The sequence below is a fragment of the Camelus ferus genome, chromosome 1 (assembly GCF_009834535.1).
Source record: "Camelus ferus isolate YT-003-E chromosome 1, BCGSAC_Cfer_1.0, whole genome shotgun sequence".
Classification (NCBI taxonomy): domain Eukaryota; kingdom Metazoa; phylum Chordata; class Mammalia; order Artiodactyla; family Camelidae; genus Camelus; species Camelus ferus.
The window spans coordinates 45,387,747-45,413,402 of record NC_045696.1 but is presented as its reverse complement, the minus strand read 5'-3'; the positions used below and the strand labels follow the sequence as shown (position 1 = coordinate 45,413,402).

General features: G+C 34.0%; 1 long non-coding RNA gene across 1 annotated transcript in view; it reads left to right on the top strand.

Annotated features, from left to right (window-relative positions):
• Window positions 1–25,656, top strand: part of LOC116663263 — a 110,416-nt gene that overhangs the window by 28,348 nt on the left and 56,412 nt on the right. Inside the window, exons 3-6 of the long non-coding RNA XR_004319485.1 lie at window positions 11,673–11,783; window positions 16,397–16,434; window positions 16,936–17,066; window positions 21,141–21,268. This is a non-coding gene — a long non-coding RNA (uncharacterized LOC116663263). The remainder of the gene's footprint in view (window positions 1–11,672; window positions 11,784–16,396; window positions 16,435–16,935; window positions 17,067–21,140; window positions 21,269–25,656) is intronic.

The following is a 25,656-nucleotide window of genomic DNA, read 5'->3' as shown; positions in this document are numbered from 1 at the left end:
TGCTACTGATGTGATAGCCATACAGAGAGCACTTGTGGAAATGAAACACAAGGAAATAGAAAACTTTGATGAATACTTGAGAGATATGAAGACTGAAAAAAAGTAGAAAATTTGAAGATCTACAGACATGAGAACATCTGCTTAACATGCCAGTGACTCAAATAACGCTTACAGAGAACTCATCATAGTAGGATAAGGTGCTATAATATAAAGTTAGTGAAGAAAAATTGTCATTATAACTAAAAATTACTGTATTTGATATATTGAGGAAAAGACAACAAAAAATGCATTAAAAATCAGTGGTCTATTCTATATGACTTTTTTTCCTTTTTGTATAACTCAACATTTTCTATACTAAATATGTAATACTTTGTGACAGACAATTAATAAGCTTTTTTTTTTTTTTTATAAAAAAGAATCCTTACCTTTCCCAATTCTTCCTTCCCTCACATGTTTGGGAGGGACCTTGGTGGAGTCATAATTAAAACCTAGACAAAGCTTTTCACCTAAGAGTAATCTGAGTCATGTTAACAGTCATGTTATTACAGCAACTATGGAAGGTATAGAGATTAAGGGACATCCTCTCTCCCAATTCAGATCTCTATCATATTCTTTATTATGTATTATGATTATGACGACAAACTACTTTGCTGAAGAATACAAAAGGTCAGATGGGTGGAGAAGGGCATACAAACCCTGTCAGATGTGAGATGTGTGTAGATTGCTTAAGTCCTAAAGGGGAAGGGTGCCAGGTAATCTGAACAGTTTAAATAAGGATGTAAGACATAGAAATCATGATATATTTGGAAAATGGGAATTTAAGTGCAGCATAAATAGTATGCTAGTGCCCTGAATTTAAACACTTTTCCCAGTGTGAAGTCTTCTAGTTAAGTGAGCCCCTGCTGTGACTTGTTTCTTTTACCTTTCTTGCTGCTTATTTAATGAGGAGTCTTGGAAAAGTATGTGACACCTTTCTAGAATGAATGCTAAATGCAAAAGCATTTGGGTACTTAGTGTGTTTATTGTAGATTTATTGCTAATTCTTTTAATTTGCTGGCATCATCGGGCATATAAATCTACAACCGGCAATCTGTGGTTTACTTCCACATTGTTTTTTTTGTTTTTGTTTTTTAACCTTCTGAGGCAGTCTTGACTTGACACCAGCCAGGGAGACAGGGAGATACACAAAAGGTCTCAGTTCCCAGGACAATGGTAACTTGGAGGAAGGAAACTCACAAAGCTGTTGGTTTATTGGGTAAAGGTGTGAAGCAAGAATTTCTTACACTATAATTTATTCTAGCTAGAACCCCAGCAACCTAAGTCAAATAAAGCTTAAAAAAAGTATTAAAGAAGAACGTAATAGAACAATACCTGACCCAGAAAGATAGCTAAAAAATATTGCAGTTATCCTTTTCTGTATTTTTCTCTTAGTAAAATACATAATACTAACATGATAAACACAGTATCCATACATATACACACATACTCGCCCATACATAATCATAATCTGTATGCACGTTGTGTGTGTGTATAGATGTGTGTGTGTGTGTATATATACACACACACACACACACACACACATATATATATATATATATATATATATATCTCCTTGAAAAATGGCTTTTCAAGTGCAAGGATATATCATTTTAAATACAATGAAAAGTGGAAATGTTTTTCTGTTTTCTTAATGCTAAATACATGGGCAAACACTAAGAACATGGAAATAAGCCCTCTACTCCTAATTCTCCTTGTTTATATAACAATAAAAAATTAGTCTTCTATCTGCCTCTTTGATGAATGTCTTTGGCTCTATTCAGTAAGCAAAGATTGATACCCATTTCCGGAGGTATTTACTTAAAGAGTTGAGAAAAAGCAATTTAAAAGGTGTAGAGGGCACCTTTTCATCCAGTTTATTCACCCACTGCCCACATCCTCACTATAAAAATCTGTCTTCATTTTTCTTAAAAAATAACCTGCATATTAACTCTTCTGTGAATTCAAGCCACTGCATTTCCATTTACCTCATTCCTCTAAGATCTGTTCAACCACTACGCTTAATCTAAATGTTTCACAAGCTTATGAACAAGACACACTCAATTGTAGAATTGAGGAACTCAGAATCTAAAGAATTACAACTTAGCCTTAAGGTCATCTAGGTTCCTTTTGGTATTTTATTTTGTGGTCTTCAGTATTATGTGGGAGATAGACACATACACACACCACTTAATTTTTCAAAAAACAAAATCCATTTGCTTTCTTTCAGGACAGCCTGCCAAGGAGAAACCACTTTCCTTCATAGATCCCTGCCACCATGAAATATACAAAATTAAAGGAAAGTTAAATGTATGTATGTAGACAGTAGGTACTGTGACTCTACTGGTGGAAGTCACTCTGAAGAAGATACTCTTATGGCCTCAAGATCTACAGGTCAGGATAAGTCCATCCCAGACCCTAGGAACACTGGAAATTCCAGAGGTGTGGATGGGGGTAGAAAGCTTCCATCTTATTTTTAGAGTTTTAATAAATTTCAGTTATTACTAGGTGCTATATAACACTTAATATTTCATTTAATATTTACAGTAGTCATAAAAATAGATACTACTACCCCAATTTTTCACATACAGCAATAGATAAAAATAACAGATCCAAAGTCACAGAGCAAACTATGGCCAGAGCCAGTGAGTTTGGTAACCTTTTATTTTTTTGTGATTCTAAACACAGAGAAAAATACAGACAGGTTAGTATTGTCATGTAAACTGTTTATGTGATCTCTTGCCTTCATTTGAATATTCCCTTTATACATTTTAGGAATATATTTAGGTTATAATGGAAAGCAGTGATGCTGAAATAAATTAAACATCATTCTTGATCTCAAAATATTTGCAATTAAGATATGGAAAAAAAAAAACCAATTACCTAAAACGTTAAATAATGTTACAGAAATAATTCAAAACATTTTAAAATGCCAAAAGACATTGTACTTATTACTAATTACCAAATCAATTATACAGGCAACCAGGAATTCAGTATCAAAAGCAAAAGACAGTTAACATTTAATTTTCCCCCATTTTTATGCAATACCAACTTTTTCATTCAATAATTATTTTTGAGCATCACTTATGTTCCAAGCTTATAATAGGTAATTTGGAAACAACTATTATTATAGCACAAATATTAATATAATATGAATTTGCCTATGGTTTTACAATATAATATGTAAACTACTATAACTGCAGTAAGTAACCAATCTAGTCTTGGAGAATTATGACAGTAAAACATCTATCAATTTTTCACATGAATCCAGATTCAATCACGAGTTAAAGCCCTTTCCATGGATCAGATAGCTTGCCTTTCACTAACTATTCCTGCATTATCATATTTCATTGTCTTTGTTTATGCTACTCATTAAGCATAAAGTGCTTTTTCTTCCATTTGTAATGATAAAACTCCTACCTGTCTTAAGACAAATTGCCAAACATCTCATATAAATGTAAATTGTTACAATCTTTCCAGAAACCTATTGGCCAGCATACAGCATTTAAGATCCTAAAAAATATTTGTAAATTTTGATCCACTTTTAGAAAATGGTAAAGGTGTAAAGAGAAACGTGCACAACATTGTAAGTCACAATATTATATATGACAATGGAAAATTGAAAATAACTTAAATACAACACAGAAATAAGTCATCTTAATTTCTAATGCCATTGTATGCACATTTATTTAGACTAAGTGCTTTTACGACAGAAAGAGAAATTATTTAAATAGTGATGTCCATGTAACCCAACACAAAGCCTTCCCTCAGAAGTTTAGGTCCCAGAAAAAATATTTGGGAGACAATTCTGCCACTCATCCCTTCACTTCACCACTTGGTGGGATCATCTTAAATGATAACTGGCGTATGAACATTCTAAACTTAATCCAACTAATTCATCTGGTGTTCATTCAAAGAAACAGCAATCAGATGTAAATTTGACCCTTAGTGATTTTTGTCTTACTTTCTAAATTGCTGACTTTACAAATTAAACCCTACATTTGTTGAAACTTCATAGCACATAAACAGGACAAAATAGAATACAGCCATTAAAACAGTGTCATAGTAGGAAAAAAATGAATAAAAATATTCTTAAGTGTTTCCATATTATTGAGTAAGAAAAATATTTTCTATATATGGGATTAATAGAAAAAATATTTGACTGCATAAAAATTAAATTGTTACATCAAATAACAACAAATTTAAATTCCACTAATTGTGGAAAAAGTTAAATATATAAATGAAATTATTATTGCTTTTAAAAGTATAAATTGAAAGGTTAATGAGAAAAATCATGCTTACTGTTTTAAAAATATGGAAAGAACGGGGATAGATCATTCCTAAAAAAGGCACTCTTATGCAAAAATTATCAGGAAACATGGAAAAATAATATTAATGACACAAATATTTTAAAATGAGAAAAATAAAAAAAATTTTAAATGATATAACAGTACTGGTGAGGATGTGGCATAAAGATCATTATCAACCCTGCTGGTAGGGATGTAATTTTTTTTAGATCAATTCAATTTCTCAAGGACTAGGAAAGCTTTAAAATGTGCAAAACCCATTGACCCAATAGTTTGATTATTATGAGGATTTGTTCTAATGAAATAGCATAGATATGTACAGAGATTTGGCTATTTACATTTCTATGCCACTGCTGTGATATCAAAAAAATGGAGGGGGAGAAGAAAACTCTAATGTCCAAGAATAGCAACTTGCTTGAGTAAATGATTTATCCAAAAAATGAATGACTATATGAATTTTAAAATTAAATTGAAAGAGAACAGTTAATGCTCTTAAAAAATACTATTAAAGGAAAATAAAGTATTTTTATAAAATATTTATTTACTTTAAACAGTGATTATTAGTGAGTATCTAGTATGTACCTGGAATGCTCCTAGAATTTTTTTATCCTCACAAGAGTTTACATTTCTAGTAGAAGACAGGCAATAAATGGTAGATAACTAGATGAATAGAGTTTAGTTACATGATTGATAGATTATACATAAAGAAAGAGAGTTACATGCATACATATTACATACATGCATGTTCAGATAGATACATAGATAGAGATATAGAGCTAAGTGGTGATAAGTGAAAATAGAACCAGAAAAAACATATTAGAGTCTGTGGCATGTACTGGCATTGAGAAGACTTTTTCTTTCATTCCTTTCTTCTCTCTCCCCCTCTCTCTTCCTCTCTCCCACTCTCTGTTCCTCTCTTTCTCCCTTTCTCTCTTTCTTTCTTTCTTTTTTAATGGAGCATGTGCTTATTGTGCTCTAGAAACAGCAAAACCAGGCAGGGAAGGACAGGATGAAAGAATAGACCCTGCTGGGCCTTACAGATCTTGATAACTTTGAATTTTACCCTGAAGCCAGAGGGAAAATTCTGAGAAGAAAAGTGGATGATTAGATTTACTTTTTAAGAGATCTGGTCTTCAATTTAAACAATTTTAAATGGCCATACTGGCTGCAAAGTGAAGATTAAACTAAATGCCAGTGGTGAAGGAAGAAGCAAGAAAACCAGGAGAAACACAGACATATTTTGTCTATCTTTTCTTTCCTCAAATATTTATCAAATACCTAATCTTCATCAGACATTGGGAGTATAGCAGTAAACAAAAGATTAAAAATTAGAGTTAATATCCTAGTAGAAAGAGACCAACAATAATAAAGAAGTATAATATATAGTATGGTAGATGGCAGTAAATCCTGTAGAATAAAATAAAGTACAGATGGCTAGTGGTTAGTACCTGTAATTTTAAATTGTGTGTCAGGGCCAGCCTCAGTGCTAATTTTAGTGCCTCATTGTTGGCATTTAAATGAAGACCTGAAGGAGACACGGTGGTAGACCGAGCAGACATCAGGGAGGAGCCAGCCAGGTAGATGAACACCGCAGTTGCTATACAGTTGATGACAGAGCAACTGGTGTGTTAAGGAGCAACAAAGAAGCCAATGTCCATGGAGCAAAAGGAGAAAAAGAAATAATAGAAGATGAGGACAGACATGAAAAGTAAGGGCGAGAAAGTGAATTGAAATTATAGTAGTCTCCATAGAGCACTGATAATTTTTTGGCTCTTACTCTGAAGGAGAAGGGGAAATATTGGAGAGATTTGAGCAGGAGTGACATGATGTGGTTTACACTTTAAAAGGAGGACTTTTGTTGCCTTATTGGAAATAGATCTTAGGGGACAATGGCAGAAACAGGGAGACAACTTCAGAAGCTGCCTCCATTATCTAGATAAGAGAACATTATACTTGGAACTGAGGTGAACAACAATCATGAGATTCTAGGTATATTTTAATGGTCAGGCAAATGAGAAATTTGACCACTTTTGTGAAGAGTGTGAAAGAAAGAGAGAGGTCAACTATGACCCAGATTTTTTTTTTTTTTGATTAACTGGAAAAATGACAAAGATTTAATCTATTTACTGGGAAAATAAGGCACTATTTCCTACTATTGGGAAGACTGAAGAGAGAGCATGTTTTGAAGTGAAGACAGGGAACATCACAAATTTGATTTTAAATATTTTTAAGTCTGAAATGCCAATTGGCCAGCAGAGTGGGAATGTAACAGTTCTGGGGTTCAGAGGAGAGATCCAAATTGAAGATAAAAATTGGTTGTTGTAAAGTATACGTGGTATTTAAGGTGAAAGGAATAGGTATAGTGAAAGGAAAGCAGAAAAGGAGGCTGAGGATTGTCCAGTGAGGGAGAAGGAAATCTAGGAGAATGTGGTGTCATAGAAGACAAGAGAAGAAAAGAGCTAATGAGAGCTAGTGAGTGATCTACTGTGTAAAATGTTGAATTTAGGTCACACAAAAATAGAACGAAGAATGGACCATTAGATATAGCATGGAGGTCACTGGTGGGCTTGAGAAGAACAGTTTAGGTGGAGGCAAAAGCCATTAGGATGGTTTCAAGAGAGAATGAGGACATTTTGCAAAGTAAGGAGCTTATACTCTTCAAAAATGTCACGGTCAAGAAAGATGGGTTGGGATTAAAGTAGATTAAAAATATAAAATAAATAAATGCAAAAGGTAATACTGGGCCAGAAAAAAAAAATGTCTTTTTCTTTTGCTATAATGGACATTCATAGGACAATTGGTGAAATTTGAATAAGGTATCTAAATCACAATGATTTTATCAATGTCATCTTCATGATTTTAATAATTCTATTGTGGCATGAAAAAAGATGTCTGTTTTGAAGAAATAATATGGAACTTATAATTAAAAAGGCATCATAGCAGCAACTTGCTCTTAAATGATTCAGAGAGAGAGTGAATGTTAATGTGGTAAAATAATACTTTAGGGATCTGAGTAATGGGTATCTGAGAATTGTCCTATTTTTGAAACTTCTCTGTAAGTCTGAAATTATTTCAAAATAACAATAAAATAAATAGTTAAAATATTTAAAAGTAAAAGAATGGGAGAGGCGGAGATAAAGGAAAAAGCAGCAGGCTAACTTGGGGACATCTTTCCCTTTCATAACTTTCTAACTAGCTGTTCTCTAATACATTAAGCCTTATCTTGCAGGCTTTTTTTTTTTCCCCCTTGTCTTTTCTTGCAGCTAAGTCAGTGGATCTTTCTTTTCTTTAAAAAAAATCTCTTCCTTCTAATTTGAAAGTAATAATAAAGGGTCTTTAAAAAAAACAATCCCAAATCTCCTTGATTTTCTGAGCAAGCTTGATTCCTAAATAATGTGTTTTAATTCTAGACCTTTTAAATTGCTTTTTCAATCTTTGAGTTTACAATAAATTTATTGAATTTTTCTCTTCTTCAATCTTAAGAGCATTGCATGTTCTCTTTATAATTAGGTCCTTCATCGCTTTGTATCTGTTCATTAATAAGCCCCCCCATCATTCCGTTTAATGAAGCCTTTCTCAGTCTAAAGCTGTAGTCAGCGCCCATGAAATGAACAAATCCAGAGCCAACTTGATAACAGTCTCTGGAGAGATGATTCGTAAGTCTGTAGACAGGCTGCTTGAATCTGAGAGCTGATAATTACCACAGTTTCCCCGTTGAGCCCTGAAAATATAGATATGGTCTTGGGGGAGGGCAGATTTTTAATGAGAAAAAAAGATGAAAAAAAAAAAAAAGGTCAGGAGTTTCTAAAGGAGGCTGGATATCCTTATAAAAGATGAGGATTAGTCTGTTAATGAATAATGAAAAAAAAATTCCTGTTTCCAAACTGGATAGTGGTATCAAATCTAAGTCACAGGAAGATTATTTTGGTGACAGTGTGAAGAATGGATTTGGAGGAAGAATTTTAGGAGAGGGACACCCACTGGAATTTCAATACAGAGAATAATCAAGTGTAGTTCATAGAGGAAATGGGATCTTGTGTGGGGACAGAAGTGAGTGACTTTGATCATGAGACTAGACAACAAATGATTGTTCTTCACAATAGAATGAAAACTAAGCTCCATTTCATTAGTTTGCTAATGTCTTCCCCTTGCTGTATATGTTTGTCTTGCTACCATATTTATTCATGATGATGTGTGCATATGGGCAAACAGATGCTAATTTCTGCCTCATTTAGAGGTGATGTCTCGTTTTGCCTCCTCTGTCCTTGGGAAGCATTCCCAAGGACTTAGTCCTATAGCATGAAACCCCTGTACACTTCCACTCTGAATTTTGTCAAGTCTGTCAAAGATTTAACTTCTCTATATAACTCCCCCAGCTTGCCAGATAGCATGAATCTGGAATGAAAGTTAGAAATATTCCCATATCTCCTGGCATAGAGGTAGGAAGAGCACAATCAAAACTGGATCAAAATCTCAGCTCCACCATTTATTCATTCATTGAAGTTAAGCTACCTCCATTAGCATCAGTCTCCTTTCTGTAAAAATGTGTGGATAAGAATACCAGAGAGGTTTGTTGAGACTATAAAATGAGATAATTTGTAAAATGGCACTAATCGTAAATAGCACATAAAAGCACAAAAAATGTTAGCCAAAAGTAGTAATAGTAAGAACAGTGGTTGTATTTATGTTAACACAGCACCTATTAATACATTTTAGGATTCTTAATTACCATATATATTTATGAAATAAAGTTCTATCTGAGATCTCATGCCTAGGCAATAGAAAATTTGCTTTAAAAATAATGGGAAAATGATTTTGTAGAGACTAGGTTTCTCTTCAGTTACAATATGGATGGTTTAACCTGTTAGCAAAAGAGCATACTCTTAATTGATAAAATCGGGAGAAAAAATTAAAGTGTAAGATGCTTAAAGTTTACAATTGGGTAGGATTTTCAGATGTTTGCTACTAATACAGGTAACCATGTACTGATACCAACCTCACTTTGTATTTGTGGACTCTCAGATAATCAGCTAACTCATTAGCGTAGAGACCCATTGACTGGCAATGACTCAGGCCAAGCCTAACTCAGAAAGAGGCTTTCGCAAAGATACTTCAAGATCCAAAAAAAGAAAAAAAAAAAAAAAAAATCCCTCCCACCAGTTCCATTCTTCTCCCACTATATTACCATAATTTTCAACCACAACCTGTCTTGTATGCATGAACCCTATACCCATCTCATCTTTGTGATCTTCAACATCTGACCCTGCAGCATTGGCGAATAAATGTTTTTACATCTTGGCACTCCATTAAAATCTCAATCCTCCTAAATTTATATTTCCTTTAAAATAATTTCATGCCTTTTATACAAAAGGAATCCAGAGACCTGTGTGTGTTTTATGTAGGTATTTGAACTCAACCAGCCAAGAAGCAAAGAAAAAGGAAATTCAGATATGTGGCCCCTCAGAGACATTCTGCCTTAAAAAGCCTTTTCCCAGTAATGGGTGAGAGACTACAACTTGACAGTTATCTGCCCTCTTTGAGTTCACTATTATTTTATTTTAATTTTAGACGTGTTTAAAGACCTAAAGACTGTGATTTTAAATCAACTAACAGGCACAGCCATGTCCAAAAATGTTTGAAGAAATAACTCTCTTTTTAAAGAAAAGTCATTGGATATTCTGCAGAGATCCGACTTTGACCCTCGTCTTAGCAAAGCCAGACTTTGAATCAAGATATACTAGTACTGCCAGCAACATAGTCCAGTGAAGAGAGTTAAATCTAGAAATAAGCAGAGACCCACTAATCTGGGAGGGGTTGTGTTGTGAGGAAAAATTAGTCACAGTTACCCTGAGTGAAGCAGTTTTTCCGATTTTGAAGATAATTTGTACCATGTCATCCTATGAGCAAGTCATGAAAGAAAAGAATCAAGCTGTGGTCCCTCTAAATGCCAGCAGGTCCGCTGATCATCCTCTTTCTAGGAGAACACCTGTGAGGTGACATATGATACAATTCTAATCCTAAAGGGAGGGAATGGATGGAGTATGAAAAGTAGTCTTTTGGGGTAAGTGATTAGAATTCTGGAACTTCAGCAAAATCAGCCTATAAACATAAAAAATTTTAAGTCAATATTCAAAGTTGTGAAGAACACAAAACAGCAAAAAAAAAAATGACAATTATTCAGAGAAACAATATGTTTCATGGCTCAGTTGTGAGTAGTATAATCTGTATTATATAAACACTAAATACCTACCTTTCCCAAATTGTTATACATTTATATTCAAAGGATAGAAAGATGAGAGGTATGCACATATGTAGTGGTGGGAGCAAAGATATAGTTGGGAGAATGAATGGTGAAAGATAGCTATTTCCTAACAGGAAGTAAGTAGATACATTAGTTTTTTTAATTGCTGTGTATGAAATTACCACACACTGATCATTTCTGCATCATTTACCCAATTTCTGCACTGTAATAAAACATTACCATAGTGCTTTTTATTAGCATACAGTTTCTGAAAGTTAGAAGTCAGGGCACCCCTTGGCTGGGTGGGTCCAGTGCTAACGGTCTCCAGGGCTGAAATCAAGTTGGTGGCTGTGCTGCATTCTCATCTGGAGGCTCAACTATCAAAAGATCCACAGCCCAGTTCCCTCAGGTTGTTAGCAGAATTCATTTTCTTGCAGCTGCAGAGTCATGGCAGCTTGGTTCTTCAAATCTAGCAACACACACACGCACGCGCGTGCGGTGGTGGGGAAGAAATGTTCCAGTCACATGCCTCAAGACTGTCTTTTAAGACTTTCCTGATTAGATCAGGCCCACACAGGATAATTTCCTTTTTGGAGAACTTAAAACCAACTATTAGGGGGCTTAATTACAAAAAAAAAAAAAAAAGCACCCTATACTTTTGCCATATAATGTAATATAATCACAGGAGTAGTATTCTTTGAACTTTGCCATGTTCTATTGATTAGAAGCAAATTGTACATCCTTCCTAAACTGAAATTCAAAAGTGGGGAGGGGCATGGTCACACAGAGGTGTGGACGCCAGGAGACAGGGTTCAGGGATGTCTTATTAGAATCTTACTTTCCATTGTAGACAATTCTTAAAACTGAAAAATCAAGAAATAGCAGTATGTGTGCACATGTTTTAATATGGAGACAAAATCTTAAGATCAGCTAAAATACGTGAAAGTGATTGCCACTAAAGAGTAGTACATGGAGCAGGAGTCTTTTTGTAACTGTTTAGCTTTTTAAACTATGTGATGCATCTGTTGTATTATTTTAATTGGTTTTTATTTTTGTCAAGTAATTATAATACGGTTCTTATTGTACAGAAGGAGCTTAAACTTTCCTCAAATAATAAAAAGGAATGGAAGCAGAAAATTGGGGCTGGAAAGCAATTCCTGAGAAAAGACCTGGGAGTTTTTGTTGACTGTAAGCTCAAAGTAAGTCAATAATGAGATACTGTTTCTGCAAAAAGAACAAATGCAATCTCAGGCTTTCATTCATAGAAATATGATGAATAAACAGGGGGGAAAATGTCCTACACTACCTGCATTGAAAATTCCGTGTTTGAAGTTGTGTTCATTTCTAAGCCCCCAATTTAGTTCTGTTTTTCTATTGTTATAATATCAATGCTTTATTTTTATTATATAATCAATATATGGTCTCTATGGAAAAATTTAGAAAATAGAAAAAAATGGAGAAATCTGCAATATAAATACTTGAAACTATGTATCATAAATATTTTGGTACTGGTCTTTTTAGCTTTTTTCTCTACATGTTCACAAATTGTATGTCATACTGTGCTATACATGTCATACTATATATGTACTTCGAATGCTGCTTTTTTTTAACTTAATAGTATATTGGAGAATATTTCTGCTTTCAGACAAAAAGAAGAAACAAGGACCTAAAAAAACCTTTATTTCTGAAACCAAATATCAGACAATATAGATGAAATAACAGTTCTTTACAGTATAGACTTCAGACAAGTAGGGGCAGTGATGCATGAGAGAAAGTAAACAAGCAATGCAAGCACTATGATGCTGATCTTCCTGGGCGGAGGAAAGCTCAAAGCAGACAGCAGGGAAAAGGAACCCTGGTGGAATCCGGGAGCTGCTAGGGTCGATGAAGTGATGGTACTGAGCAGCCAGGGCAGCTAGAGTTCTCCGGGCAGTGTTCTAGAGAAGAGACCTGGAGAAAAGAGCTATACATAAAGAGGACTCTAGTGATCTTCAGAGGGGGTCCCTCTGGAATTTTCAGCCGAGTACTGATCAGTGTATGTGTGTGAGAAAGCTGTCTGAGGCCAGGGTCAGGACAACTTATGCCAACAAGTTCTACAGCTTAAGTGAAATGGACAAATTCCTTAAAATATACCAAGAGTCAAAGCTCATTATATTAAAAAAAATCAGTGCCTAAGTAGATAGCTCTTAGATACGTTAAATTTTTGTTAAAAAACTTGTTGGCCACGTAAGGCACTAGACCCGAATGGGTTTGCCTATGAAATTTGCCAAACATTTAAGGAGAAATAATATAAAGTCTACAGAAAATCTTCTATTACATGAAAAAATAGGGGAAAATGAATACATTCCAACTCATTTTAAAAGCCAGCATTGCCATAAAAAAAAAAAAGAAAATTTACATACAAATATCCCTATGAATACTGATGCAAGAATACCTTGCAGACTTTTAGTAAATCATGTCCAAAAAATATTTAAAAGGATAACACATCTTGATCAAAGGAATTAACTAAAGAATGCAAATATGGTCTAACATTCAAAAATAAATCTGTGTGATTCATCCTATTAAAATTTTTTTAAAGCAAAAATAAAAACCATATGATCATCTTAAGAAGTACAGAGGAAAAATCTATTAAGCTACTTTGAAAAAGAAGAACAGAGTTTGAGGACTTACACTATTTTGCTTTAAGGCTTTCTATGAGTCTATAGTAATCAAGACAGAACCCAGATCAAGTGAGGCAGGGAAGGTGCTTATGAAAAAAAATTTAAAGAACCATCCACTCTTGGCATCATACAAATCCAAGGATGATACTTGAACAAAGCTGAGAGTGAGTTACCCCTTAAATTTTATGCCTTAAATTTAGGCATCGTGCTTTACCTCAGTCCCAGCCCTGATCAAAACAGTGTAGAATTGACAACAATATCAACAGATAGATAAAGGCAGTGCAGTTACTGCATTGAAAGACACAAGTATATTAATAGGACAGAATAGAGAGTAGAAAAATAACGCCATGTATTAGTGATCAATGGATTTTCAACAAAGATAAGAAGGCAAGTTAATGTACAATAGACAGTTCTTCAATAACAATATATAAACAACCAATAAGCACTTGAAGAGATAATCAACAGTAATAGCTATCAAGAAAATGCAAATCACAATGAGACATTACTTCACACTCACAAAGATAATTGTAATCAAAAAGACATAATAGCAAATGTTGGTAACGATGTGGAGAATTGGAACCCTCATACACTACTGGGAGGAATGTGTGCAAACAGTGTGGAAAACAGCCAGTTCCTCAATACATTAAATATAGAAATATTCAGTATTGACAAATCTGTAGAGACAGAAAGTAGACAGAAAGCAGTTGCCTATGCTTGGAGACAAGGGTTTTTGTAGGAAATCTGGAGTGACTGCTAATGGCTACATGGTTTCTTTTGAGGGTAATACAATGTATTGTAGTTGTGTTAGTTTGCTAGGGTTCCTGTAACAAAGTACCACACACTGAATGGCTAAAACAAGAAATTTATTTTTTGACAATTCTGAGATCAAGGTGTCAGCAGCCTTGGTTCCTTCTGAGGGTTGTGAAGGAAGGATCTGTTTCAGGCCTCTATCCTTGGTTTATAGATGGTCATCTTCCCTTTTGGTCTCTTCACATCATTTTCCCTCTATGCATATCTCTGTGTTCAAAATTCCACTTTTTATAAGGACATAAGTCATACTGGATTAGAGCCTACAACAAGTGCCTCACTTCAACTTAATTATCTCTGTAAAGGCCCTATATCTAAATGAAGTCACATTCTGAGATGCTAGCAGTTAGGACTGAAACATGAATTGCAGAGCAGGAACGCAATTCAACTTGTTAACAGTAGTGATGGTTGCATACCATTGACTATTCTGAAAATCATTCAGTTGTACACTTCAGAGTGATTCTATAAAAGATTAAAATGAGAAATGAATAAAAACCATTATTAGGAAGATTTTAAGTCAAATTTATTATGTGATACCACTGTACACAAAGTAAAATTGCTGAAGTTTAAAGACTGACAGTACCAAGTTGCAGCAAAGATGAAGAGTAACTGGCAGTCTCATGTACTGCTTATCAGAGGAAAAATTTTATAGCCACTTTGGAAAAATTTTTGTCAGTTTCATTTGTAGCGAAACATACAACTCCTCTCCTAGATTTTAAACATTGTATAATAAAGAAATTACTTGGCCCTTGTCCTTGGTTTCAGGGACAGATCCTCTAAATATTGGGTTTCCGTGGTAAGAGGAGTGTCTTTGTTATTCATGATGGGCCCCTCCTATTATTACACCTTCTAAGATCATGCTAATGAGGTGACTCATTGTGGGTCCCTAGATGATATCAGAATAGAGGCTAACCTTGTCAGAAAGACCAATGATGTAATTAAAGCGTTGGGGTTTGAGAGCCACGTGATAGCAGCCCAGCTTCCCAAACTCCAGGGAGGGGAGGGAGGCTGAAGATTGAGTTTAAGCATGTAGCCAGTGATTCAGTCAATAAGCGTACATAGTGAAACCCCAGCAAAAACACTGGACACCTGAAGCTCGGGTGAGTTTCTCTAGCTAGTGAAATATATCGATGTACTGGAAAGGTGATGCATCTTGAGGACATGGAAGCTTTGTTTGGGACCCTCCCATACCGCTCCCTGTGTGTCTCTTCTTTTGATTTTGACTTGTATCTTTTTGCTGTAATAAAAGTATAGCACTTTCCTGAGTTCTGTGAGTTGTTATAAAAAATTACCCTGCAGGGGCACCAGAAACCTGAATTTGTCGTCAGTTGGTCAAAAGTGTATGTGGCCTGGGACCCCTCAATTTGCTGCTGGTATAAGGGCAGTCTTGTGGAAGACATGCTTTTAGCCTGTAAAGTTTGATCTGACTCTGGGTAGTTAGTTTCAAAATTACTTTGTACTCAAGAAAATTTAAAAAGTATCCACACAAGACTTTATAGGAATTTTCATAGCAGCTGTATTTAAAATGGCCAAAAACTGGAAACAACCCAAATTTCCATCTACCATGAAAAAATAAATAAGTAGAATAAATAAGTAGAAAGAATAAAGAATATACATCCACTCAATGTAATATTACCAATTAGCAAAACCAGGAATTAATTATTGATACATGGAACAAATTACCAAATCCCAAAGGCATTGCACTATATAAAATAAGTCAGAGACAAAAAGATTAGCATTGTATGATTCCATTTGCATGAATTCTGTTCACAGAAAATAGATCATTAGTTGGCAGGAGCTAAAAATGAAGGAAAGGTATTTTTCTGTAAAGATGATTGAGGGAACTTTTCAAAGTGATGGAAATATTTTATATCATGACCACAGTGGTGGTTACAATACTTTAAACAGTATCTTGGCCCCAATGGTACCCTGTATATAATAATCAGTTTCATTCAAGTTGTAGTTATAACTCTTAAATGTAATGTTCGATTTCTTTATTTCTTTGGCGCTTATGTAAATGTGTACATTGTGTGAAAATTCTTTAAACTGCACCCTTATGGTTTTTCCAATATATATTTTTTATTTTATTAGAGTGATTTGTGTTTTTAAATGCTACTGTTTGTCCCTTAATAGGATTTTAAAGTTTTTTTTTAATAGTTCTTATACGTTTTTCTTAAGATCATTCCAAACAATTTATTTTATGTTTTTTGCTGATGTTTTAATGGGATGATTTTCATTATATTTCTCTAATTTATTTGGCATATGAAAAGCTAATGGATTAAAAAAAAGTAATTTGGTAAATGAAACATCTTTCTTAATTGTCTATTTTTAATCTTTTCCACTAGATTTTTTTATGATCTGCATGTAGACTATCAAATTAAAGGTAAGTAATAATTTTGTTGGCTTTTTTCTAATGTTTATGTTTCTTGCCTTTCAAAAGTCAATTGCGTTATCTCAAAATTTTATAAATACGATAAATGATAGTGATGCTGTCATATGCCCTACTCATTTTTCTTACTTGAGTGAGAATTCTTCCAGTATTTAGCACTGAAATATGATGCTGGCTAGTTTAAAATGTATGTTTGTCTTGTTAAAGGGTGCTCTTTCTCCCTATTTTGCTAAGATTAGAAAACCAGAAATACATATTGAATTTTATCCAATGCTTTACGGCATTTATTGCAAAATCTCTTGATTTTTTTCTTTTTGGTGAATTACTATGTTGTATTATTTTAATTGATTGTTTGGTTGTTCATCCCTACATTCCTGAATAAATCCCATTTGCTATTATTCTATCAATATTCTGTAAGATTAAGTCTGGCAATGTATTTTTTAGTTCTTTCACATTTTTATTTTATAATTTGCTGTTTCTGTGATTTCTTAACAGGTTCAGCACAATTCCTTAGTTCTGGTGAGACCTTTATTTTGTTCTCAGTGTTCTAGACATATAAGCAATATTGGGTCTTCAAGGATTTGAAAGAACTTGCCCATGCAAGCTTTGGAGCTCAAACTCAATTGGTAAGATGAGAGTTTTTAGACATTGTGTTCTCCTGTGGAGCCAGTTCCATTATGCTGATCCTGGGAGATCAGAACCCAGTGTATTGAATTATCTGGGTTCCCATTCCTTGGACAAGTTGAGAGAGAATGAATAATAGAGCTTTCATATTTATATACTCCCTTTTGAATTTATCTCATTTAGTGCTATTCAAATATCTTCCTCGTGAAGAATTTTGTTAGCTGTATGGCTTCAAAGAACTCTTTCTGTCAGAGCCACGGGCACAACAGGACCTGGGTCATCACAAGGGTACTTAACAGATGCGGTCCCTGAAGAGAAACCAAAGAGCTCAGGGAGCAGATGCTCCACCAGCAAGGAGGATACAAACACTCAACCATGGAACTGAGCCATAAGTGGCCGAAGAAAGAGTTTGCTTGGGTGTTGAGGCTAAAGATACTCTGTAGCAGATGGGAAATGGGAGAATCAGAACAGAGCTACAACACAGGTCCAATAGAAAAAAAAAATGCAGAAAACAACAAAGTTCCATTCAGACCATATCTTATAAAGTGCTATTAGTTGAGTGTATTATACATTTGCCTCATGATAGGTCACTTTCTGGGTCTTAGTACAGAATGCTGCATAAAATACCACTGTAAAACAGTAGTTACAAGATGCAAATTCTGAAGAACATTCAAGGGTAGCAACTGCTGATCATGGACACACTTGGAATCCAAAGACTAGATTCAGAGAATGCCTTTCTTTACTTTCTCTTTACATTGATTTTTTTGTCCATTCAGAATCATCTAGAATGGAAAACCAGAAGTCTTTCTCACATGGTCTGCCTCCCTCCTTCCCTTTCTGCCTACTTTCTGTGCAGCTTCCAGGCTTCATCCTGGTTCAGCCCCCGGTATCCCACCTTGTGGAATCTCTTAAACCTCTGCTTGAACCTTGGGGCTGTCAGACTCTCACTCTATTTTAGAAGGGCTCATATGACATCACTTATATGAGGAATCTAAATAATAATAATATAATAATAATAATGACACAAATGAACTACTTATTATTTATAACTTAGATGGTTGATTTCTTGAAAAGCGTAATCACATTTGACTGTACTTTATGATTGGGTTACCGCATTCTGTTGATTCTTACTTTGTAGTTGGCTTTATTCCTTTGATAACTATGTAAGTTTAAGAAGCTAAAGCTCTAATCTGTTCTTAGAAACAATGATCAGTACATATATGTAAACTAAAAAAAAGTGCAGTGTACTGTATATATGTATTTACATGCAATATGATGTATATGTGCAGTCAAACTATAATAATTCTACCTAATAAAATGAAAAAGAAAAAAAAGAATATATCCTTTAAAAAGTAAAAAAAAAAAAAAAAAATAATAAGAAGGGTTCCATTCTTCAATGTTGAGTACAAAGAAGATAAATCTCAATTTTTCTAAAGCTGATTACCTCTGTTTAAAGGTAAACTGAGGCATATGAAACAGTTTAACAGTTTATTTGAGCATCTGTCCATTGGAATAGGGCAGCACCAAACCCAAAGTAGTTAGGAGCCTAGGGAAAAGATAAATAGAAAAAAAGTGTGAAGCAAAGAAAGGAAATTATTTGATTGGCTGTAGTTTGAAGGCTAGTTGGCTGGTTGTGGTTGGTTCTCCTTAGCATTTTTTTATTTTGTAAACTTGAGGCAATTATAGGCTGGAGTATCAGTTTGCTTGCATAGACCATCTTGGCATTAGAGTCACATCAGTCTAATGGCCTCCTTGCTTCATTAACTTAACACCTCTCATAGCATCATCTTACTGTTTTCTTATACAACAGACCTCATCTTCACCAGGGATGAAGATGGACAAATAGGAAGTTTGCCTCTTTCTGCAACAATAGCATTTTAATTCCTCACCCTACTTTAGTTAAACTCTTTGAGCTTCCTTTTCTGAAGCCTTGTTACTTTGAATTCCTTCACACATAGTGACTATGATACAAATACATTAAATTGAATGACAAAGCAAAGGAGATTTTTTTTAAAGAAGATATTTGTGCATGCACGTATATCTAGGTAGAACTCACCTTAAAGTTACTATGTCACCCATGACTCTAAGTGCAATGAAAAAAAATCACTATTTTTTACTCATCCCCATGATAGCTGCTAAAAATAAGCATAAAATGAAAGAGAAGGTATATTAGCCATAGCAATGTCATGTTTTCTCATCTTTATATTATACAATAATTGGGAAATCTATAGATTAATCTTCTACAGATTTAAGAATAGCATTAATGAATAGCATTGCTGATCTGAGTACATGTTAAATTCAGAAGCATTGTGTCTTCTCATTGACCCTTCCCAGCACCTTCTCCAGCTAAATTCCTGATCTTTTTAGAGTTTAATAAATTTTTTTGGTTACTTGCTCTATAAAATTTCTCTCATAAATAGACAAGAAATAAGTCAGAAACTAAATAATTTGTACATAGAAATAATTTGAGAGCAATACCACATACTACTGAGAAACTCTTTATTGGTTTCATTACTTTGGTAGTGGGAAAAACAGAAAATAAAACTATTGTTGTAATTTCTCTTTAAGTCCCAACTATTACATACTTCTTACACAGAGAACTTCTCTTTCCATCCAGTGCTTATAATCATTGATTAAGAAGACAAAATCCACTGAAAACAAGTAAAATTTAAGGTTAAAAATTGGTCAAGAAGTTTGATGGCCTCTCATTTGTAAATTCTTCTTCTGTGAGTGTCTCAGGTTTAATACTATGTATTAACATGAAGGCAGAAGAGAATCAAATTCAAATTCATTTTATGGCAGGACTAGCAGTACAATAAAATTTAATGGCTATCTTTAAAGGTTTTGATATGAATCATTCTTGAAAAAAATTTCAATATATTTTTCAAACTTCAATGTAAAAGACAAAGGAGAAGGCCCTCTCTATCCTCAGAAATCAAAGAAAATAGTTTAATAGGCAGATGACTTGTTATTTGGTCAAAAAATACCGCTCAGATTTCAGCCAGAGTCAAGATAGAAAAGATCAATTCAGCCTTTTAAAGAAGCAATGACTTAGAAAACCAGTCACATCAGAACAGGGCCTGCTGTTTAAACTGCTTAGATTTTACAAGGTGCTATTAGGTATACTTAAAGTTGATTGGCTTATAAATTGAAAAAAAAAATCCCTTTTGTATCTCAACAAAGGGAGATATATCTGTGAGTTCTAGAAGTCTCTCCCCTGGACAAAGTAATGAGGAAATTGTACTTCAGTTCTATTTCTTCCTCTCCTTTCTACCCTCGATTTTGGTTCTTTCTTTTTTCTTCTTCACCTAGGAAAAGATAATTGGATTTATCACTACAAGTTCTAATTCTTAAGAAACTTATAAAGCAATGTTTAATAGGTCTTTTCTATAAAGGGGCAGTACCATTTTTCTGAAGAGGATATGAAATATTTCTTTTCCTTGGATTTAATGTTCTATCCTCCAGAATAAATGCAGGCATGAAAGACAGAAATACTCATTAACCCTGAGTATTTGAGGCATAAATATAGTGGAAATGTATATGTATCCCAAATACCAGCTCAAAACAAAGAGAATTTTAATTGGAGAAACAGTACAGTTGCCCCTTGAACAATGCAAGGGCTAGAGGTGGCAACCCCTCACAGTTGAAAAGCCACATATAACTTTATAATCCATATGAACCTACCCTCCAGTCTCAATTTTGAAAGGCAAAGGTATTCAATATTGTCCTTTCTCTTTCTTTGACACAGCTTTAACATATATATTGAAATGACACTACTCAGAATGGCATATATCATGTAGAAAATTATGAATTTGTCATTGTAACTAGCACACTATACTCAAAACAGTTGTTAACCATTTACATATATAAATCATATGTCTGTGTTACTTTTCCTTTGTAAAGGTAGCTTCTTTTTCAAACTCTGATTTTACAAAGGTTTCAAAAAACATGCTTACTTTCAACAACTAAATATTTGTAACAAGAATCATTCCTGGAAATTGAGTAAGATATTTGGATTGTGATTTGTATGTTTGTTTGTTATAGAAGAAAAACTAATTTATAGCTTTTATTTCTAGAACCAAAGTCAGAAATATCCTTAAAAAGTCAACTAGAACAGCTTTTGTGTTCCAAATTGTGACAAGATGGTCTTCAAAACTGAAGATCTATACCAGTAGCAGTAGCCTCTTTTCCCCAAAAATCTTTGGTAAGTACAAGACTACAGAGAATATTGGTAGAGAGGAAATAACTTCTACTCTGATGTAATCTTAATCTTCATATAAAGAGCACAAAGATGACTCTTAGTATCACCACAAGAGAATTCTCACTATATCTCTCATGGGAAGATAAATGTCAGTTGTACTCACCTCTGAATTTTATTGTTTTTGACTCTCTTTGTTAATCGACACTAAATTCTTATTGATGTGGTGTTATAGAAGAAAATGGTTAAACTAGGGAAAATATTAGCAAATTGGAAATTCCCAGCATATTGCAGTATGTTTAAATGCTTCACCAGAGACATCTGAAATTCATGTTGTTATAACTTTCTTTTACGTTCTTGTTTCTGTTCATCCCCTGTTGACTAATTGACATTTCTCAGTCGTTGAAAGGCCTTGCTCCTGCTGACGCTCAAAGCATGAGAAGAAAACAAAAGAGCAGTTCCCCACTCTGCTTGCCTTTCTACCTGACTGAAGGGACAGGCTTTTTTTTTTTTTTTTTTTTTTTAAGATACCTGGTTCCCACTTGCTAACCTTCTAACAAAATGCAATGTGATCTTCGATCACTGAATAACAAGGCTTATATAAGGGTTAATATTCAGTAAGATATGAATTGAATGCTCACAATTGAATTCTAAAGTCATGAATTCAGGAGTATTGTTAACGTTGTTAGATTTTCCATATCCCCAGTTTCTTTGTCCCTTGTACAAGTCTTTGACTATCTCCAGTGATCTCTAAAGCCTGTCCTAGGGCAGTACATTCATTCAATATATGTAAATTTCAATACATTTGGTTTGTTTTATGACTTTGAAATCTTGCATGTTTACAAATCCAATAAAAGTCAAAGGTGTGATTATTTTTATCGCCTGACAATAGTGAAACAACTACCTTTACAATTTTAATTGCTTACTGTTACGGACTGCATGTTCCATATTCTCCTTAGGCAGTTAACACTTGCCAGGAAATATTAGAGTCCTTATCATAATAAATTCTTAACTGTTAATATATATGAGTAGTAATAAAATATTTAGTCGGAATCACATGCAAAGACAACTCTTGACTTTTTTCTGCACTGTTCACATCTTCCTGTAGCATCTGAGAAGGTAAGGCAACCTATCTGAACTTAGTTCCTCTTAAGTAATGCATGAAGAAAAATTCTGTATCAGTCTCAAAAGAATGAAACCAAGGTGACAGACTATATATAAATATGTCTATAATACCTAGAAATAATTGAACAAAATTTTATTACCTTTCTTCTCCTTTAGTTCAGACTTTTTTGAAAGAAAATGAGTTGATCAAACTAGGTGTTATATAGTGAAAAAAAATTATGTAAAACATATTCTTCTCTGTGATGCTGGCTGCTGTTAAGTCATCATGTATTACCTCTACTATAATCATTGCACTGATATTCCCACCAGATGGCAATGTGAAGATTTAAGTTATTATTTGATTGATTGTAGATGTGCATATGTATCAGAGAAATGATTTCTAAACAAACTTCAAGTATTTATTAATAACATTTATTTCAGTCTCCCTTTGTTGAATTCACACGTTTATATCATTTTTAAAATTAAGTTTGGCATTAATTTCAAAGAAAGTGATATTTGTTATACTAAGGAAATAACTTAATTTCATTGTTACTGGTAGTCATAAAGCTCTTTTAAACTAATTCTTGAAAACATTATGAAATGCTGAATATAAAATAAGATTTACCTGCTGTCTTACAATACTTAGGAAAATCAAAACATGGAAGCTAATTAGAAATTGCTTATTAAGGATACCAGAAACATAGTTTGTTTTCTATGTCTGTGAGTCTGTTTTGGGTTTATAAATAGAATTTGTATCATTTATTTTTTAGATTCCACATAGAAGTGATATCATATGACATTTGTCTCTCTTTGACTTCTAGGGAGGGGGACTAACATACACATTACCAGTATATACAAAATAGATAAACAACGAGGACCTACTATACAGCACAGGGAACTATATTCAATTTCTTGTAATAACATATAATGGAAAAGAATCTGAAAAGAAAATATATGTATATATGTATAACTGAATCACTTTGCTGTGCACCTGAAACTAACATTGTAAATCAACTACACTTAAGTAAAAAAAAAATTTTTTAAAGAATACCACAGAGAACTATGAAAAAGTTTTGTGATACTTATATTCACAAGTTTTGAATATCATTGACAAAGTGGGATGTAAGGGAAAAAGAGGATCACTAATATTGTACAAAACATGTGAAGAAAAAACAAAAAGGAAGAGCAGAGAGAATCAGTTGTTCAAGTCTGCACCGGCATGCTGCCCAAAGTCTATGTCTCTGACCAGCAAGAAAGTTTCCCAAGTAAAACTAATGTAGTTTTTCTTTCTTTGTTTGTTGTTTTGGGATTTTTTTTATTGCTTGTATTTAAGAAGCAAGTTGACCCTTAGATAGGATTACAATTTATAGCAGTCCTTCTCTAAATGTGGGTCTGCAGAATGTGGTTGGTTCACAAACGCTACATACTGATCAGTGACTGTCATTTAGAAATTTAAAGTAAACATTCATGACAATTGGGCAAGATCATTTTTATCTAATAAATCTGAGAGTTAAAAAAAGGTACTTATATTTTGTTTCTCTTATTTAGTGATTCATTTTTTGCTAATTCATTTTTAATGTGTTCTTATAAAATTAATACTCCAGAATAGACTGGGGGTGCCAGGGCAGGGCTAGCCTTTCACTACAGATGGTTTGAGACACACTGGATTATACCTTACATAGGTATCTTTAAGAGTAATTCCATAGTTTGCTTCTTTACACAGCTGTGACACAGAATTTCTTTCATTTGTATGCCACAACCTTTCCTTTCCATTGGTCTAATAATACTGGACAGGTAAGCAATGAGATTATATTTTACACTGAAGTCATACAGCTGACATTGAGGTTTTATGTTAGTCTATGGCTTTTTTACTTTCTAGTCACTGAAAATCAAGCTTCCTTGATCTTAAGAGCAGACTGAAGTCCCGTTGAATTATGGGATAAACCTGAGATGTAACCATCTAGAAGCATTTATTGAGTGTCTACTCAATATTCTACAATGTCTCAGTCTGCAAAAGACTTAAATACCCTGTTTGGGTTCAAAGATAAATCCATTAAAAACAATGATTAAACAATACAGATGCTACAGTTAACTGCCAGCTTTTTTTGTGGCCAACTGTTTAAGTGGTGGAGGAATTCAAGGGGAGAGAAAATGGTTTCTTCATCTGCATAACCAGGTAATCACCTCTGCTATACATGCATGTGAGTTAATGTATGACATTCAGTCCAATGGTGAGCACAGTGGCAGGAGCTCACCACTTTGTTTTATTGTTTTTAAAAAGGAACCTGATCAGAGCACTTTTTAAAGGGACACAGAATTAAATTTACATAGGGGAAAAAGGAAAGTTCTGTATGAGAGATTTTGTATTGGTAAAGATATTCTGTTAAAGTTCATGCAGGAGAACAGAAATGGTTAAAACCCTGCATGAAGATAGATTTCCACAGATGATATTTTGTTTACTGTGATCTGTAACCTCTGGTCTGTAATGCTACATTTACAGCCACCTCTGTGATCAAAGTACCGAATGTACCAATGCAGATTTCAATATTCTCCTATCTTTGTAACAAAAAATGTTTAGCTTGAGACATTAGCGTAAGATCGGGCAATGATTCTCATTCTCCTTGAATAAGAAAGGGTAATGATGTTTTTTTTCAAAAATAAAGCTACTGATGTAAGTGATGACACAAGTAACCTAATCACTCGTTTCCTTCCAGTTAGCTTAACCAAAGTGGAAACTGAAATAGAGCACAAATAGTAATCATTATTTCCTGTCTTTCAGCCTTTCCCCTGCCTTCTGCCTGTAAGTCAGCAAAGTTCTAAGGCTTTCTAAACTTTCATCTTTTTGCTCGCTTTGTAACTTGAGCTTGATTGCTCCCTTTCTGCTGTGGAAGAAAACCGTATTCTGTAATCTTTAAAAAAGAAGTTATAAAAATCTCATTTTAAAATGTTTTGAATCATGAAAAAAATTGCAAGGCTTGATTTGTTTCCATTTCTCCTTCCTTTTCATTTTTCTCTGCTAGAGAGCCCATCTTTGTGCCTGAGTTTATTTCCCATAGGTGAACCAGCCAGGCCTTGGCACCATAGAATAGTTTCCTTTAAGAGCTGACAGGAGTTTCCCCTACAAATAGATGCTTGTAATTGGATCTCTCTGCTTTACTAATAGAGATTCCAGATGGCTGCTTCTAGAGGAGGCAAGACTTTCTAACTCCAAAATGATGTGATAACAGAGACCTCCCCACAAATGCTCTTAAGTGGGAGAACTGTATGCTTTGAACTTCCTGAATGATCAG